The 19,558-nt window shown below is 35.2% G+C and overlaps 1 protein-coding gene across 3 annotated transcripts in view; it reads right to left on the bottom strand.

Moving 5' to 3' along the window:
- The window catches only part of CSRNP3 (cysteine and serine rich nuclear protein 3), a 203,176-nt gene that overhangs the window by 163,895 nt on the left and 19,723 nt on the right, over positions 1-19,558 (bottom strand). The gene's annotated exons all lie outside the window — the stretch shown is intronic.

Here is a 19,558-nt window from a genome sequence, read left to right as displayed (position 1 = left end):
ACCCCAACACTGCCCTTCATACCCCTGTGAGTGGAATCCTCACCCTATGGTTAGGCGCAGCAGCGGCGAATGGTCTGTATGGCTGATTCAAGGATAAATATAATCATTCCTGGTACTATAACAAAAGTGTTTGAGGAGTACGGAACTTGTAGAAGACTGAGAAATGTATGCTTATATAAATATAATATCGTTTGTCTTCAAACAATTTTGTTATGCTCATTTAAAGAACCCCAGGGTCAGATGTCTGATTATATGTCTTATGAAAAATAAAACTGACATAAACCCATTTCATAATTTAGCAATGTGCATCTAACACTTACGATTCAAATCTGCTCTTTTCTAGTATTTGGGATTTAATTGAGAAAGTCACCTAGAACCCATTTTTAACTTGTGGAAATTCCTTCAATACTGCAGTCCTGGTGGAGAAAATAAAGCAATCTCTCCTTGTTCCAGCCTCCTTGGCTTCCTGGTTGCCCATGGAAATTACTGCAAATTGTCCTACAAATCCCAGCTGCCATCTTGAGTGGCAATGGTCAAGGCACACTTTCATGTTTTCAACATTTTCTCTAAAAGGGTACCTTTAGTAGGTCAGTGAGGCATATAGCTATTGTTGGCATATTTCAATCGGTAGACAAGGTGGCCTGCACTGAGATCACCGAAGGTCCCATCCCAATGATAGCATTAACTATGAGATCAGCTTGTAATAGTTTTAATAGGTAATTCAATGATAAGCTATAAGGAAATAGAACTTGTTTAAAAGACTGTCATCTTGTTCCTGCCTTTAAAAAAAGCTCTTTTGCCAATCCTGGGGTTTTCAGAATAAACCTGTTCCTGTCAGAATCACAGAATTTGAGCCCTCTAAGTTGACGACTTCTTCCTGTCTGGAAGCCTGGCGCACATCACAGCTTAAATACGTCAAAAGGGAATGATGGTCTACAAACACAAGTGGAGTAATTGTCTGGTGTTTTTCAAATGATAATAAAACTTGTAAGTTCAGTGAAATAGTTTAATTGAATCTGCAATTGCATCTCAAACTACAGCATTGCAAAATTAATATGCCTGCAACCAGCGCAAACATCATTTGCTCTCCAGGACAGCTTCCTGACAGAGCAAAGGGCCAGGGACAAAGAACTCTAGCCAGCGAGACCAATCTGCTGTGTAGAGCTGGCCCTATCTTTTTAAGAGAAGAAACAACTGTCATGTTAATTCTATTTATAATTCTTTTTAAGATATCAATACCACTCCAATTTTTGTACCTCCACATACAAGTTGAAGTACAGCTAGCAAAAATATATGCAACCCATAATTAACTCATCTACCAAACAACAAAAATGAATTTCCAATGTTTTCAAATAAGTGTTGAAATATAAGAAACATTATTACATGCAAAAAAGTTTCCAAAAGAATAATAGCACTTAGTCATTCTATTTCAGTAAAGTGGACAAGAGTTATTATAACCAAATTAATCTTAGACTATTTATAGATGAGGTAGTGACCATAGGATTCTTCCCTTCAATCACCCATGTTCAAAATGTGCAAATAATTTTCTAAAAATTTTCAGGTAAGAATTCTCTATTTAAAGGCATAGGAAGAGATACTACAATTTCTGGGAATCTGCTGGAATTATAAGAGAATCTAGGTGACGAATTAGGTAAAAAATATACTACTTAAGGAAGTAGATGATTTTCCAGAAAATTGTAAATTGGTAAGACTGGCCCTAGAAAAGGTACAAACTAGACTAGACAGATTGCCACAGAAGTGACTGAAAAACATGTTTCAAGTTCTATCACTCGAATAGGTAATTAAGACCAACAGGGTATAGCGAAGCCTTAGAGAAGCTTTATAACAGGTTTCCACATTACTTAAATCATATACTTCACCAATAAAACATTGCCTTGACCTCAGCACATTTTTCACTCATTCCACAAATGTTCACACTTCCCCACTTACCAAATTTAGAGTCCATTTTCCATCATGGCAGTCTCTCCCTTGCATATACACTCACCTCCAAGGTCTTTATCTCTCTTTTTCAAACTAGGTAACAAAAAAACCACCTGGTTAAATTCAGGTCTCCTCCTGCTCTGAACCTGCCCCCTAGAAGCTAAGTAGGTAACTGAAACTAGAGAAAATGTAGGATATTGTGTTAGTGGCATAACTTTTGATATATGACCACAAATGTAAGTAGGTCCCCGGTGGTGCCTGGTAATCTTATCACACTTTCCTTGGCAATTCATGGTTCAGCTCTATGACATCGCTCAAAGAGGCACCTTTGCCTCTTTTCAGCCATCCCACATTCCTTCCCACCTCCTCACTCTCAGTTCATGATAGTGCTTCTAAGAAAATGGAAAGAGCCACAGTTAAATTTCCTCCCTTTCCTATCAATGTATCATCTATACATTTGACATTTGTGATCATGTAGTCTGTCTTCAATCATGTTACGACAAAGAAACGTCTCTAAGGTCAACCCCTTAGCGTAAGCCTTAGATTCCATTTCCTCTCACCAACGACTTCAATTATACCCTCTCCCATGTCATCATTTTTCTCCATTTTACTGGATTATTCCCATTTGTATGCAAATATGTCATAATGGCTCCCATCTTAAAATTATTATTTTCTTTTACGTTAGCTCACCATCTCACTATCACTGCTCTGTTTTATGACAAAACTTGTTTAAAAAGTACATTATCTATTCCTCAGCTGCAATTCTACATTGAACTCCTCTCAGTTAGGCTTCATTTCCACAGCTCTACTGAAATAACACTTATCCAGGTCAACAGTGAACTTGAATATTGCCAAATCCAACGGTAAATTCTCAGTCGTTATCCTCTTCAATCTCTCAACAGGACTTTACTCTTATAATCACTTTCCCTTTCTTGACATATTTATTCACATGGCTTCTAGGATACCACACACTCCCAGCTTATCTCCTAATGCACTTGTTGCTCTTTTTCAACTCCTTTGCCTGATTTCTTCCATTCTTCCTGGACTCTACATGCTTTTGCAGACTGAGTTCTGAGGCTTCTCTGATGCTCTCCAAGGAAATCAAACCCAATCCCATGTCTTTAAGTGGCATCATTTATTGATGAATCCAAAATTTAGATCTATAACCTGAACCTCTTCTCTGATCTTCAGATTCATATCTACTGTTTACTGTATTCTCTAGCTGCATTTGAATGGCCAATACTTCTCAAACATAGTACGTCTAAATAATAATAGTAATAATAAGTAAGAAGGAACAAAGGACAGAAGACACAAGCTCCAGGCTTCTACCCTCTCTGGGCTTCTTTATGTCAGGAAATGGCATCATCATTTACTAAAATGCTCAATTAAAACCTAGCTCCTTAGTGAAAATGGCTGATTTTAGGACCTGGAAAGAGGAAATACAACATGAATCTGAAACGTTGTGCAATACCAGAAAGTAAGGAAGAAGAAAAATAAGATAGTCCAAGTCGTGTCAAAAGGATACAAAAGCAAACCTGAAAGAGCTCTCAGCGGTCAGAGTTGAAATAGTTTAGGCAACAAACATTAATGATAGGATTAGAGTATAATAGTTCCAAGAAAGAAATGAGTATCTGTGAGCTATATGGAGCTAAATAAGTGACTGAGTAAACAAGTAAATGAAAGAGAAGAGAAAAACTGTTCCTTACAAAAGGTTTCCAAATAAAATATATAGATCCTCCAATTTCAAGAAGTGAAGCTTGATCACTACCATGGACTTTGAATGTGAGCTGGGTTTGGTGAGTTGTTTCAAAAATACAGAGTATGAAAAAGTAAAAATAGTAATGTTATGGTGTATAAATCTAGCAGACACTATCTCAACCGACTAATGTTACTATTACCAGTGATACATCATGCTGATGTTATATATCCCTGATATTCAATATGAAGAATACTTTACTTCTCTGGTGTTCTTCCCAAAAGCCCTTACCCAAAGTCTAATCATTAGAAAACATCAGAGAAAACTAAGATCAAGGAACATTCTAAAAAACTTGACTCATGCTCTTCAAAAAAATCAGGATTGTTAAAAACAAGGAAAGACAGGCACTGTCACAGATCAAAGAGACTAAGGAGACATGATGATTGAATTCAGTGGGGTATCCTTGATAGGATCCTATATCAAAAAAAGAACATTCATGGGTAAGATGTGAAATCTGAAGAGTCTGTACCTTGTTTAATCGCATGGTACTCAGTGATAATTTCTTACTTTCACAAGTGTGCTATGGTTATGTAAGAAGTTAACACTGGGGGAAGCTGGGCAAAGGGTACATGAGAACTCTTTGTGAAATTTTTGCAATTTTTTCAAAAATCTAAAATTATTTGAAAATAAAATGCTTATTTTTTTTTTTGAGACGGAGTTTCGCTCTTGTTACCCAGGCTGGAGTGCAATGGCGCGATCTCGGCTCACCGCAACCTCCGCCTCCTGGGTTCAGGCAATTCTCCTGCCTCAGCCTCCTGAGTAGCTGGGATTACAGGCACGTGCCACCATGCCCAGCTAATTTTTTTGTATTTTTTTTTTTTAGTAGAGACGGGGTTTCACCATGTTGATCAGGATGGTCTCGATCTCTTGACCTCATGATCCACCCGCCTCGGTCTCCCAAAGTGCTGGGATTACAGGCTTGAGCCACCGCGCCCGGCCCAAAATGCTTATTTTTAAAAGCTTATAAGTGATTCATGTTCATTTCTTTCTCTCACATCCCACAGCCAATCAGCATTGCCTTTCAGCTCTGCCTTCAGAGTGGTCAGATGGATCCTGAATCTGACCACTTCCCAGCATCCCCACGGCTACCACCTTTGCCAAGTCCCCACATCTTTCACTTTCACTACCTGACAATAACTTCCTACCCAGTTTTCACACAAGTGTCAAGCTCTTTTCTGACATCTTATATTTGTTATTCTTTCTTCTGGAAGCCTCGTCCTACCCCAGATATTGCATGGCCTACTCCTTTACTTCATTCGGTCCCCAAAATATTCCCTTGGGAGAGGCCTTTTACAAAAATGTTAATTTAATATAGCTACCCCCATTTCTTTTCCTTAACCCTACCTTATTTTTCTTCACAGCAGATTTGTGACATTGTGGAACTATTTAGTTATTATCCATCTTAATTACCAGTGTAGACATCATGGGGGCAGAGGCTTTCTCTTGTTAATGGATAAACAAACAGCTATTACTTGGCATTTATGGGAAAAAGTATAATCTTATCCAGAGCTGATGGGAGTATACGTTTTACTGCCTTTTGGAAAAAGCAATATGCTAATATCTATTAAGTCAGTGTTATTCCATAAATTTCTGTCTCATAAAAGGTAAAGTGCAAGTCTATAAGGATATTTTTTAAGAACATGTATTACAGCCTTGTTCATAGTAACATAAAAACTAACCTGAAACAAATGAACATCCGTGTGGGAAAGAGAGACTAAACTGTTATATGTTCATACATTACAATATTATACAATTATTAAACAAATAAAAGTTACTAAAACATAGCTATGACAAACAGCTTGGGGAATTTCCATAAGGTGCTGTCCAATGAGAAAACCGAGATGAAGAAAAATGTATAAATATAATCTGCTTTTTTGACAGAAAACCCTCATAGAAAATATGGTCCATTTTTTGACCAAAAAAATCCTCATAGAATATATACATGTTTATGACTATTCAATATTTTAAAAATACAAGAAAAAATAAAAATTATGTTCTTAGTAAGAGTTACTGACATGGGCAAGAGATGTGAATGAAGAACAGGGCAGAAGATGAAAAAGTCAAGCCAAAAAATAAAAAAAAGAAAGAAAGTAAAAAATATTAAATGAAGTCTGTGATATGATGATATCCATGCTTTTACATAAAAATCTTTGTGTGTGCATAAAAGAAAATTATTCAGGGAAGTGAATTTTAAAGTACAGAATGGCTTTTGGACATGGGGCTCACAAATTTTTCAAACAACTATCAATTTTTAAATATAAAATTGATTGTAGGATTCCTTAATCTTACAAAGAAAACAGAATTACTGATAAAACTGATCAGATTCCCAGGAAATGAATAAATTCTTACAGATGGTCCTTGGAACACAGCTCAACTGCAGACTATGTTAGTCAGTGTACTTTCATGTTCATCTGCAGAAAATAGAAATTGATTCTAAAAAAAGAAAACGTGATATCCACTGATAGGAATAAAAGAGGGAGACCTTTACAGAATTTGTTAACTCAACTTTTAGTTAATTAAGCAGTCCACAGCATTTCCCTTAATTAACTAAAACCTGAGTTAACAATCACGGTCCCTTATGCCTGTAATCCCAGCGTTTTGGGAGGCCTAGGCGGGAGGATCACATGGTCAGGAAATCGAGATCATCCTGGCCAACATGGTGAAACCCCATCTCTATGAAAAATACAAAAATGAGCTGGACGTGGAGGCAGTCACCTGTAATCCCAGCTACTCGGGAGGCTGAGGCAGGAGAATCCCTTGAACCTGGGAGGCAGAGGTTACAATGGGCTGAGATTGCACCACTGAGCTCCAGCCTGGTGACAGAGTGAAAAAGAAAAGAAAAAGAAAATGCGGAACAACCACAGGCTTTCTGATAAGAATATGTCCATATCTTTTTTTTGCCACAATTAGATGTTAGCAGTATCCCAAATAGTCCCCTGTAGAAAGTGCCCAGCACATAATAAGTATTTATACATGTTTAAGTACCCTCATTACACCTCAGAAGCATTGCATGTTGTGGCAGACACAAGGCATATATAATTGTGTAATTAGTCTAAACCCAAATTGGTCTGTTTATAACACCATAGAGCACAAAATGCCAATGTCAAGTATAAAGTGTAAATAAAAGAAAAAAATTTATGATATCCATTCTGGATATTACATGAGGGAATTTTATTACATAAGTCTATTTGTGTAGACTTCACAATAGATGCCTCCATAATAAAGTAATTTTACTATAGGGTGAATACAGAAGAAGCCCTAAATGAAGATTTTTTAAAAATATAGAGAATTCCAGATCCAACACGGTTCAAGAGAGAAATATTAGTGGCATGATGATGTAATAACATGCACTTAGGTTCTGGAGTACCAAAAAACAGAGGTTCCCATATTTCTGAAATTTCTAACCTCTGTGACTTTGAACAAAGTACTTAACATCAGTCTCTTCATTTCTCACATAGGCATATGAATTTCAATTTTATACTATATAGCGAAAATAAGTAAAACATTTTACTTATTTTATATCATGGGACTTACAACCTATCCTCAATATGTTAGTTTTTTTTTTATTAACCAGAAAAAGAAAACAATAGAACAGAATGTGATAGCATATTTATAAATTTAATAAGCAATTGGCTATGAGTAATTTCCACTATTCACTTACAAATTATTTTATTGCAATGATGTCTTGAAAAATATTTAGTTTCATTTTTTTCATGTTTACGAACTGCGAGATCAAAATGAATTACTAATACGGTGTCCATTGTTATTGGTGGCCCAACACATTTTTCTTCTTCCTACTTTTTCTAGTAACATATTCCATGTCTCCTTTCTTATTACCACTACAATGGAGAAATGAATGAGACAGCCAATCCAAGGACCTCATCCACTGGTGACAGTGTTTGATTGAGTGAAGAGTATGCGACCGATGCTAGCGTTATCAGTCAGGTTCCAGTTTAGAAAATAGAGTCCATGCCAAGTGGTCTAACGATTCCTGTGTGAAGAAATTTCATACAAGGAAGTAGTTACAATGGTTTTGAAGGAGCTGAGACCCCAAATAAAACAGAAAAAAGAAACTCAGATATTAGCAACAGTGAGTAGATGCTGCCACCCCTCAGGCTGGAGGCACAAAGGAAGAGGTGGTGTAAGTCACCAGAGATCAAAAGTGGGTGCTGCCTGCTGGGAGCTGAATCCCTAGGGAGGTTGTTGCATGGGGGCTAAAAGTACAAAAGTTGGGCCATTGCGACAAGGCCTGAATGATGAGAAGATGTGGTAGCCACCGGAAATACTACCTGAGGCATGGATGGGTGGGTGGGAATATTCTGGTGTATCCCTTCCCCCTGCCTTCCATTGTCCCACCAGTGCCTCTTGTTTGCTGAACCCATCTGGAAGGGAGTAGGCATGGAAATTGGGAAATGCAATTTGACAGAGATCCTATCTGAGCACAAATGGACACATACTTCACGCATTACTATAATCCTTGAGATCTAAACTGTTGGAGCTAGGGGTGTAAGAGATGTCTTCTTATCTTCAAGAACAGAGCAATTTGTATGTCTATAAGTAGACAGACATCTTCCACAGATCATCTGAGAAACTCGTGATCCCATATACAGTAGGAGAAAAGGAGTCCTTCCCATAGTGAAGAGAGATCCAAGTGAACCATCATAGTGGACACAGTAATTATATAGATCATAGTGAAGAGAGATCCCATAGTGAAGAGGTGGTGTAAGTCACCAGAGATCAAAAGTGAGTGCTGCCTGCTGGGAGCTGAATCCCTGGGGAGGTTGTTGCGTGGAGACTAAAAATACAAAAGTTGGGCCATTGCAACAAGGCCCAACTATCTCTCTATGAAAGATCCATCTTAGTGGACAGGGTAAGTACTGAGGTTATCATTTAAATCCCCAATTCATTTTGGCCTAATGTGACCTACCCCTGACTATCTCAGTTACATGAGCTAGGATATCTCCGTTTTATCTAAGTTAGATTGTATAGGGCTTTGGTCATTTGCAATAAAAAGTCTTGACCAACATAACCATAACCATTAACTTTGACTGTTTTAAAGAAGTGCCACAACAAATACCAAGTATTACCAGTAAAAGAAATGAAATTAAAGAATGCTTGTGGCTAGGTATTACCAGTAAGAGAAATTAAATGAATGTGGTTATGTTGACAGGTCTTTGTTGCCATAATACTGAATGAATTCTCTCTCTTTTATCTTAAATAAATAATTTAAATTAAAAAAAAAATCAGAAGTTAGACAAGTAATCTATCTCAGACTTTAAAGATAGAGGAGCCAGTTGTATTCTTTGATTCGTGTCTGGTAATCTGACAGAAAGAATGCAGATTAATGCCAGATGAAGGCTATCCAAACAAAAATTCACTACAAAGAAATAAAAATAAATCTAAAGTTAATCTGCAGCTATAGAATATGAGATGGTAAACAGAGGAATGTTGTCCTCTTTTATCCTACCTCAATAATTAAATAATTTTTAAAAAATAAAGTGAATAATTTGTTTGACCCATTTGAAAAAAAGGTGCAGGAGGCTCAGTCAACTTCTGTATCTATTTGCCTCCTGAAACCTCATGTTTGAGTTTTTTCTTCTTCCACTTCAAGCAATGCCTTTATCTTTTTATTACTCTCCATAAGTGGAAAATAAACAGAAATCAATGGGTTTTCCTTTATAGGACAAAAATCACTGGAAACTCAAAATTGGTTAGCAGTTTGGGCTTGTTTGTTCATTTTGACCACCTAAAACTGAGAATCAGGTCTTGTCAATAAACATTTTTGTTGAAGAATGAACTTATAACCCCAATCCCACAAAATCTGCTTCCATTTAATGATGTACTTTCTACAGGTTGAAGTTTTTTAGAAATTAGAGTTATTTTTTCTCCAATCCATACAATGTACCAGTTGATGATTATATTTTTTAGCATGGTTTCATGTCGATTAGTCTGAGGTTCTCAAGTACAGTGTAAGTTCCTTAGGACAGAAACATCCTTTTCAGTCTGCTCAGATGCAGCAATACATCTTCAGTGTAGTCTTTAACACTCAGTGTGCTCCATTAGTCCTTGTGTAAATAGAATTTTAATAAACTCTTGATATATGTAAAGAATTCATATCCCTTCAGTCATGTAAGATACTAAAAGCAGAGACATGAGAGTTTCAGCATTTTACAAGACTAATTTTAATGGTAATCAGCATAGATGGTTAAACTTGATCAGAATCTCAATCTCTATCACTTCCAGTGGTACCATCATTTTATTCTAATTAATAATACTGTACATAAGAATTAAAGGATCACTTGTATTTAGTGCAGAATTTTTTTAATTAAAGATTTTGAAAACACTCTGTTATATGGCATGAAATGGAAAATTATTTTCATTTTCTTGTAGAAAGTATAGCATACTATAGTGGTTAACAGTGCTGACACTGAAGTTTGAGCTGGTTTTAAGTTTTAACGCCAGCGTTTATAACTTGTGTGGGCTTAGATAAGCTACTTATTCCCTTTTCATCTTGGTGTCTTATCTGTCACATAAAAATAATCTCTAGTAGGACTACCACCCCTACTCACCTCATGTGTTGTTTTGTGAGGATTAAATGATATGATGCTTCAAAAACACTCAGCATTAAAATGAAGGATCAGACCCAAGAGGGTTGTTGGTAGTGCTGCCTTGTATAATATTCATCTTATGATCTCTCTTTATGTGAATTTGAAATGTATTTAAAAATGCATTTTAAGATAATCTTGAACATTTTTAAAGGTCTCTTAATGCATATACATTGCCAGATTAATTAGATACTTATGTGAAATTAAAGAAATTAATTTATAATAAAATAGAGTCAAAGGCAATAATAGTTTTATATTAGGAAGAATACTTTCAGTTTAGCATATTAATATGTCAAAATGGGATTATCTTGCTATGTACTATTAGGAATTTGATACAATTTTACATTCATTATTAATTAGAAAAAATTAACGGAAGAATAGCTCCTCAATTTAGGATAAAGTATAACCTAAATTAAAGGTGAAATGTTGGGGGCATTTCCATTTTTAAAGCACTATACCCTTTCTAGTACCCAAAATAACCTTTCAGAACATGTAATTACAAATCCCATTCATATTAGACACAACAATTGTTAAAAACTTAGCAAGGAATATGCGCTGCAAAAAAAAAAAAAAAAACCAAAATTCTACTGTACATAAAATAATAGTTAAATACAAAAAGATATCTAATGTGTTGCCTAAATTAATCTACATATTTAATGTAATTCCAATGCCATAACAATGATTAGCTTAGTAGCTTAACAATATTCCTCTAAAATTTAAATAATAATCCTGTGAGGTAACATTAAACTTTAAGAGTATGGTAGTGTGCTGTTTTTCTGTTCATAGTGGTGAGTTAGGGAAAATTGAGAACTCTCATCTGAGATAATAAAATTTACTACAAAGCCATGATATAACACTAGACTAGTGTTGGTTTTAAAATAACTAGAGCATGTAATAAAAAGAAAACTACAGACACTAATCACGCTATATGTGATAATTTAGCATAAAAACAGAATTAAAAATAAATAAAAATACTATATTCAACATATGATTTTAGGGAAACTGGAAAATTATCTCTAAATTTCACATATTATGCCAATAAAATTTTCAAATGGACTAAAGGTTCAAATACATATAGAAATTTATGAAATTTATGAAAATCCTAGAAGCAATTATTTGTGTATAATTGATCTTGGCAGCAGTTCCTAAAAACTAGATCCGTAATATATTTGACAATATAAATGTATTTCACTAGCAAATGTAGAGTTAGAAGAAAAATGACAACATAGGGATGATACTGTTTATGTATTCACCAAATTACCAATCCTTAATATTATAAAGCAATGAAAACCACTATCGTAATAAAACCTGGACAGGCAATTCACACACACACACACACACACACACACACACACACAAGGGAAGTGATTAAATATGTAAACAATTAGCCTCCTAGTTTGCAGAGAAATTCAAGTGCAATCATTGGTATGTTTTTACCAATCATATTGGTCTATGTATGCATGTGTGTGGGTCTATAATGTGTGAACATATGCATGTATTTATACACACACACACACACACACACACACACAGAGAGAGAGAGAGGAACAGAGTGAGAGAGAAAGAAACAGGCAGACATAAGAGACAGACAAAAAAACACCTAACCCAAAAAACACCTAACCAGTTTTGGTAAGGTGTTTGGTAAGGTGCTGAGGAAATATGCACTCATGTGCTAGAAGTGGGCATATAAATTGCTGAACTTTTTTGGAGGGCAATTGAAAACAATACCCTTTGAACTATGATTTCCACCTTTAGAGATTTACTCTGAGATTAATCTACAAGTATGTTATAACAGCAGTAATTATATTGGTGGAAAATTCTAGAAAACTATAATGATAACACAATATATGTAGTTAGGATAAAATATGTGAAAATATATATAAATTTTAAAAATCGCACAGAATTCTACCACTTGTTGAATATTACCATCTATAGAAAATGTGTGTTTTTCTTTTTCCTTCTGGATCTTATTATACTACATATTTATGATTTTACAAAAATTAATGAAATTAATATAATTTTGCCAACTTCTTTACAAATGTGAATATATTTTTATCTCAATAGATATATTTATTCAACTGTTTTTGTTGACTATGTAATAATTAATTATGTGGATTTTCCAAAGATTATTCAACCAATTGCATAGTATGTAGGTTTTCTATACTTTTTCACCATTAAAAAAATACTGTAAAAATCACCCTTAAATCTAAAACTTTTTTTCTACAATTCAGCTTTTTAAAGAAACAAACAAATATTAAATCATCAGTTCTAAATATTTCAATGTTCTAATTTATTAATAAATGAGAATGCTGAATTTTGATGAAACTATGTGAAGAGTTTGGGAAGTTACCTAGTTCATACTGACAATACTTTAGGCATAAATTGGAATCTTCATGAACATCTGATATGAAAACATTTGTTTCAATAAACCTGGGCCTGTTGAAGAAGATCCTAATTGTGTTTAACCATCTTAATAATTGCTATACAAGTAGCCTATTTCAGTTGACTCATGTGATGCTTAAGAGGATAGAAAACATTTCATCAATTGAATCTTTTTTAGTAAAAACATCATGAACATGCCAACCAAAAATAAACATATTTAGAAACTAAAGTAAAAATTATTAAATGAGATAATTTGTTTAAAGCATTGAGCACAATGCCTGGCAAATGATAAAATGCTCAATAACACTTGCTCTTCTGATTATACCCATTAAGCAATGTGGGGGAAATACAGGACAGAGGTCCTGCCCTCAAGGAGCTTAAAATCATCATAATTATAAATTTCAACCATTTCCAAACTCTCACTACAAAGCTACTACAGAAGAGCTACTCTGTTGAAAATAATAATGTTGATATAGGATGTGTTTATCCTTTTTGGACTCTCTTCATTCTTTAATTTTTCATTAAAACATTTGTTTATCAGACATTGAAAGGCATTTTAAAAACATATAACTTTTATTATTAATGTTCATAAATTACTTAGTCAAGTTTACTTGCTAGGTTTCCTTTTGCAGCCTCTCTAGCTTTATGCCTATTTATAAAAACTCTAGGTAAAAAGTATGACATCTGTGTGTGTGTGTGTGTGTGTGTGTGTGTGTGTGTGTGTGTGTGTTTTGAGATGGAGTCTTTCTCTGTCACACGCTGGAGTGCAGTGGTGCGATCTCAGCTCACTTTAACCTCCACCTCCTGGGTCCAAGTGATCCTTATGCCTCAGACTCCCAGGTAGCTGGGACTACAGGCGTGCAACACCATGCCTTGCTAATTTTTGTATTTTTTGTAGAGATGAGGTTTCACCATGTTAGTCAGGATGGTCTTGATCTCTTGACCTCATGATCTGCCCACCTCCGCCCCTCAAACTGCTGGGATTACAGGTGTGAGCCACCATGCCCAGCTGACATCTGCATTATATAACAATGATCTTAGCGTAACATTTCGTTATAACTGACTAATGACCACTATAATGGACACCCTAATCATCAATTCATTTGGTAAGTAAAGAGTTCTTGAAATATATATCTAAAAATGTATATAAATCTGGAATATATACTATTCTTTCCAAGCCAAAATAATGGTTGTCATAGAAACAGCAAACAGCAGAAAGTCAAATCTGACATAGCAAGAAGATAATGGATAGCATCTTTGGGAGAAATCATAAAATAGTACAGGCTATGTTGGAAAAATTATCTATATGTAATATTAATTGCCACGGCTTCTTCCAAACCAAGGTTCTCAAAGATAGAATTAAATATCCTAGCCTCTGATAAATTTAAAGCATATATAGTCTCAAAAATGTGGGAGTTAAGCATTAAAACAAATTTCAAGGTCAAATATAAAAAGCAGCCAGAAACGGTGGCTCATGCCTGTAATCCTAGAACTTTGGGAGATCTAGACAGGTGGATCACCTGAGGTCAGGAGTTCAAGACCAGCCTGGCTAACATGGCAAAACTGCATCAATACTAAAAATACAAAAATTAGCCAGGCATAGTGGCACATGCCTGTAATCCCAGCTACTCAGAAGGCTGAGGCAAGAGAATCTCTTGAGCCTGGGAGGTGGAGGTTGCAGTGAGCCAAGATTATGCCAGTGCACTCCTGTCTAAGCAGCAGACATATTTCGTCTCAAAGAAAAAAAAAAAAAAGGAAAAAAAAATATATATATACACATATATACTTTATTTATATGATTTGTAAGCAAAATATGTTCATTTACTGTCTCACATGATACTTTGACCAACATTATAATCCAATGGCATAAAAATATATAACAGTTTATATATTTTGCATGTCTATATGACACAATGGGACCCACCTGAGAATGGGTGCGTCCAATTACATTTACCATGGAAATATCTAGTGCTTTTTGAACTCTATCTAGGAATATTTACCAGCCTTCAGGTTGCTTTTGAAAATTGTTTTAATTGAGGTTGAGTTTTTGGTGTTTTCTTTCCTATTTTTTTTTTTTTTTTGGTAATGCTAAGACTGTTGCAGTTATATGTTAAGGAATGTAAAGAAACTTAAGAGTTCACTATACAAATCAAGTTTCATAAAATTTTATTCAAATGTCTAGAATTGTAAATTATATAACTCAGTCTTTGCTACTACTCCCTTATTATAATATTTGTGAGATAAGGGCAAAAGCAACAAACTGAGAGTCCATTGTAACTTTAACTCGCTGAAAATACTTTTCTACCTGAAAATTAAATATCATTGAAAAGATCTTTTTCAAGTTTTTATGTGCCGGTTTTTGGTTGAAAAGAAAGTTACATTTTTGTTTTGTTATATTTATTCTGATTGCTCTTTCTTCATTGCATTTAAAAACTGTGCTTTTAACCTTAGTTCAATTCTCAATGGAATTCAGTAATTTTGAGACTTATTTAACTATTCCAGTTCCTGCAAGATCACTGTAACTGAACATGTAAAACATATGGTTTTAAAACAATAATTCCGGGCCCTAAACATTCCCAGCTTATTTACAAATTTTTCAAGCAGAAAAGAAGGATTTTTTTTTATATACAAACATGCACTTCCCAGAGTGAATGGATTAAATATTATTGCCACCTATTTAGAAATCACACTGTCTCTCTTTTTTTAAAGCAGGACCACGTTTAATTCTTCCTGCATTCCCTTGCATACAAATACTCTTCCCCCAAGCTGTCAGAAAGCATCAGACTGCCTGATCTGCACAGTGAATTTTAAAATCTTCTGAGAAACACAAGGACATTTGCTTCAGGCACTGATTTCATCATCACCATCATAAACAATAAGAATAAAGCAACTCAAGCTCTGGTATTTAAACCAAAGCTAGAAGATGACGGTACTTTGAAGATGGTTAGTAGAATTTTAATCACCTAAATTAGTTTGGATCCATTTTTCAAGCCAAGATATTTCACAGTTGAGCAATCATTTATTTATTGTCTGTGACCCCTCCTAGATGGCCCCAAAGTAAGAATGTGACTCTCTAACAAGAGGTTTATAAAATGCAAACAGTATAAGATTTATTTGTAAATAAATTACAGTTAGATGAAAATGTTTTGATCACTAATGTGAAGATGGTATCTTTAATATTTAATAGCAACTTTAATTCTTGTGCTCCCTATGAAATGCAACTACAATATCAATTCCACCTACCAACATCCTGATAAATAATAGATGTGGGAAATTGGGAGGTTTTCTAAGATGTATTTGGATCTTATGCTAATAAAGCCACATCCTTCAAATGACGTGAGCCATAGTACCATTAACATCACCAGGACTATCTCTATATTTAGTTTTTCATGATAGCTACTTAAGAGTTAAAGACCACAGTGATTGTTGCTTTTCTAGATTCATTGTTATAGATAAACAAAATTTTATTTGAAATTTGGTCCAATTGTGCTTTTGAGTTTAAAGCCAAATTTAAATGAAGTTTGTTGGGGATTAAAACAAACAAGCAAATATAAAATCCAGCTCTGTCCTTAGCCAGTAAAATGGAATATAATTACTTCATTCAGTCAGAAGCTGTGACTAAGTGAGTCCAATTGAAATGCAGGGTAAGTGGGTTTCCGAATTCTTAAATTATTGAAAAAGGAATGCAAGGTCCTGCAGTTCAAAAGATAGAAATATATTATCTTTTTTTCAGGGAGTCCAGGATACCCATTAATCCCTCTGGCAAAAAGTGATATATACAAAGGTTTTACCTTTAAAATAAATGAACTAACCCTTCAGTTGTTAGCTGCTGCTACAGATTGACGCTGCATACTTCATCTCGCCTACTTTTCATTGTAACATTTTCACGTTATCACAAGTAGCATTATGTCACCAAGACAAACCAATTTCCTTCATGTAAATGTAAAACAGCATGTTTGCTGTAAGACATTTCTTTCCATCAATGTCAGTGACATACATGGAAAGTCTCAACAGTCTGCCCTGTCACTTACTTACAGAAAGGAGAAGTAAAATGTTCTTTCAAACTAAAATTGAATTCTCTGCCCACTATTTCATTTAGCTCATTGAATTTGTTCATAAACTCATCAGTGGCACTGTCCCACAGCCACAAAAAGGCAATAAGAAATGAGAAGCCAATTACATTTACCAAAAGATAGATTCATTCTAGTTATAAGAGATACTGACATAAAAGATACAGCCATGTCTTTCACTTGATGATTTGTGTCCCTCTACTTAGTAGTCAGGCTTGTCACTGAATCATCAAAGAGCCCTGTGGTCTGGTAGAGAGGTAGACTCTAGGGATCCACATTAGAGTCCACCGCCACCAGTTCACATTTAGATTCTTGTCAAATTACTCTCCTTGGGCCTTAGTCTCCACATCTGCAAAACAAGGGAGTCAGCCTAGATGCTCTTGAAAGTCCTCCTGGTTCTCATAGTCTTTGAATTCAAAATGAAGTTTGACTATTTACTGTTGTTTTTGTCTCAGTTATATACAGAGCATTAGATCCTCTTAAAAGCACTAACATGAGTTTTCTTCTTCAATCTGCCCAACTTTATAAAATAATTAATAAAGTGTTGAGTTTGTGATCAGGCTAAAAGTAACCCATAGTGATAGATAGTCCTCCGTAGTGTATATTGCCATTTATTCTTTACCCTCAAGGAATGGCTCTGATTACACACTCAATTATAAGTTGTTCAATGATGCATAACACCATTCCCTTCCAGAGAAGTATTGACAAAGGTTTCCTTCAAAACCCTTGAAAATTCATAAAGAAAAGTACATCAACAGCACAACAGGAAAAAAACTAATCAAAACTTTTCAGTTGCCCTCTCTAATAGCCTAAGTCTTCTCTGACCACAGTGGATATGTATGTATTTTCTCCTCTCCAGACTAGAGTAATGGTGGTGAAGTGGAGCAGTTATAACCACATGTCAAAATAGTTATTAAAAAATAAAACCACTCTCCACCATAACCGTTAACCTTCCAGGGAACTGTTCAGATGCTCAGAACAACTGCCTGACCTATAATTTTTCAAACCTTCCTAAACCACCAGAACATCACTTTCATCTGGAAAGCATCTTGAGCCATAATTGTAAGGCCTGATGGTGTTTAAATGAACATTATAGGTACTTTGTGAATTCAGAAGCTATAGAAATCAATAAGTGTCTTGCATAGAGAAGTCCTGCAATAGATTTTTCCAGGAGAGGGCCAATTTGTAGAAAGTCATAGACACCAAGGAGGTTGTAAGCATGCTGGAGATTTAAAAAAAATATATCACAGGGGTGTGGAAGACACTGCACGGCACTGCTAGATGAGGGAATATCTCAAAGATATAGAGTTTTAAACTGATTTTTTTTTAGGAGTGGCTAAAGGGAAAAAAAAAAAAAGATTGAGAAATAGTAGGCAGTTCCTGCAGTGCTCTAGGACTTGAAAAAGAAGAGCTCTCCCAAGTACACAGAAAGGGTTTGAATAGTGCTCCCAAGGGTCTTGAATGTAAACATGTATTGTTGCTTGTCTAAGGTTAAGAATATCTAGTGAACTAATTCTCTCCAGCTTTTAAGATTTGTCAGAAATTAATTCATTCAGTCAATAAAAAACCTGCAAGCATCATCCAGTGCTCAGAACCCTTCTAGGCATCACAGGTAACGGCTCAGTGGAAGAGGCAGTATCAGTGCCATCCACAAGGTTACAGTCACTTGGAGGGGTGAAAAGGCTTTAGACAAATCCCAAACAAAACTTATCCTCTGAAATTCCACTCTCTGGCCATAACCTTTCCACGTAAACTGGAGAATCATATCCTCAGAACAGCTCTTGTGTTCTCCCTTCTCCCAAGTGTTCTTTTATCTCCTCCTTACTTTTTAATACTTCCTAGAAGTTCCAAATAAAAAAGGTTCTACTTCAGTCAAGAGATACTATATTTTTATTCTAAATTTTTCTAACAATGATGAAGGAGAATTACGAATACCTAATAAAATTTTAAATCCTGGGGGAGAAAGAAGAGGATTAAAAACAGGATCTCATGTCACAGAACTACATTGGATGAACTTTAGTATGAATTTTTTTTTCTTTTTTTTTTTTTTTTTTTGAGATGAAGTCTCACTCTGTCTCCAGGCTGGAGTGCAATGGCACGATCTCGGCTTACTACAACCTCCGCCTCCTGGGTTCAAGCAATTCTCAAGCCTCAGCCTCCTGAGTAGCTGGGATTGCAGGTGCCAAACACCTTTTATGTTGGATAATTTTTACCTTTACTCATGGAATACAACATTAAAAGGACGTTTACACCCCTCATCTCATGAGGGATGGGTGAAGGCAAGGGGCTTTCACTTCATTTAATTTTGTTTTGCATGTTAACTCTTCTAAAATATAATTTTGAGATTCCTTTTCCCTTAATAATTGAGGTTAAATGAGCACAGAGCTGTTGGAAAAGGATCACCTAGTTCACAGCGTTCATTTGGGCATCTGTTACAAGGAATGCAATTTGAAAATGGGTAGAATTTTAAGTCAGAACGTATCATACTAAGCTAGATGGTGTTATTCACATGAACTTCTTGGGAGAAGTATATACATGAAGAAAGCTGGCCTTACTCAAGTGCATGAACCAGGCCTTCAGTCTGAGTTTTACCTGTGTCCAACTATGGGATTTCAAGGCTTTCAAGGCCTTAATTTCACATAAGCAATCTTTTTAAAAACAAACATCATTTTCTCATCTAGGAAGTAAATGTATTACATTCAGCACTATAAATATTCTGCAACTCGTTGACCATGCTACAGCAGTTCAAAATGGCTTAACTGATTAGATTTCAAAAGATAGATTTATTTCAGCAAGCTGAAGAC

This window comes from Sapajus apella, unplaced genomic scaffold (assembly GCF_009761245.1).
Source record: "Sapajus apella isolate SASKATOON/1434 unplaced genomic scaffold, GSC_monkey_1.0 scaffold18, whole genome shotgun sequence".
Taxonomy (NCBI): Eukaryota; Metazoa; Chordata; class Mammalia; order Primates; family Cebidae; genus Sapajus; species Sapajus apella.
The sequence above is the reverse complement of the archived record's forward strand: the minus strand, read 5'-3'. Positions and strand labels throughout refer to the sequence as shown.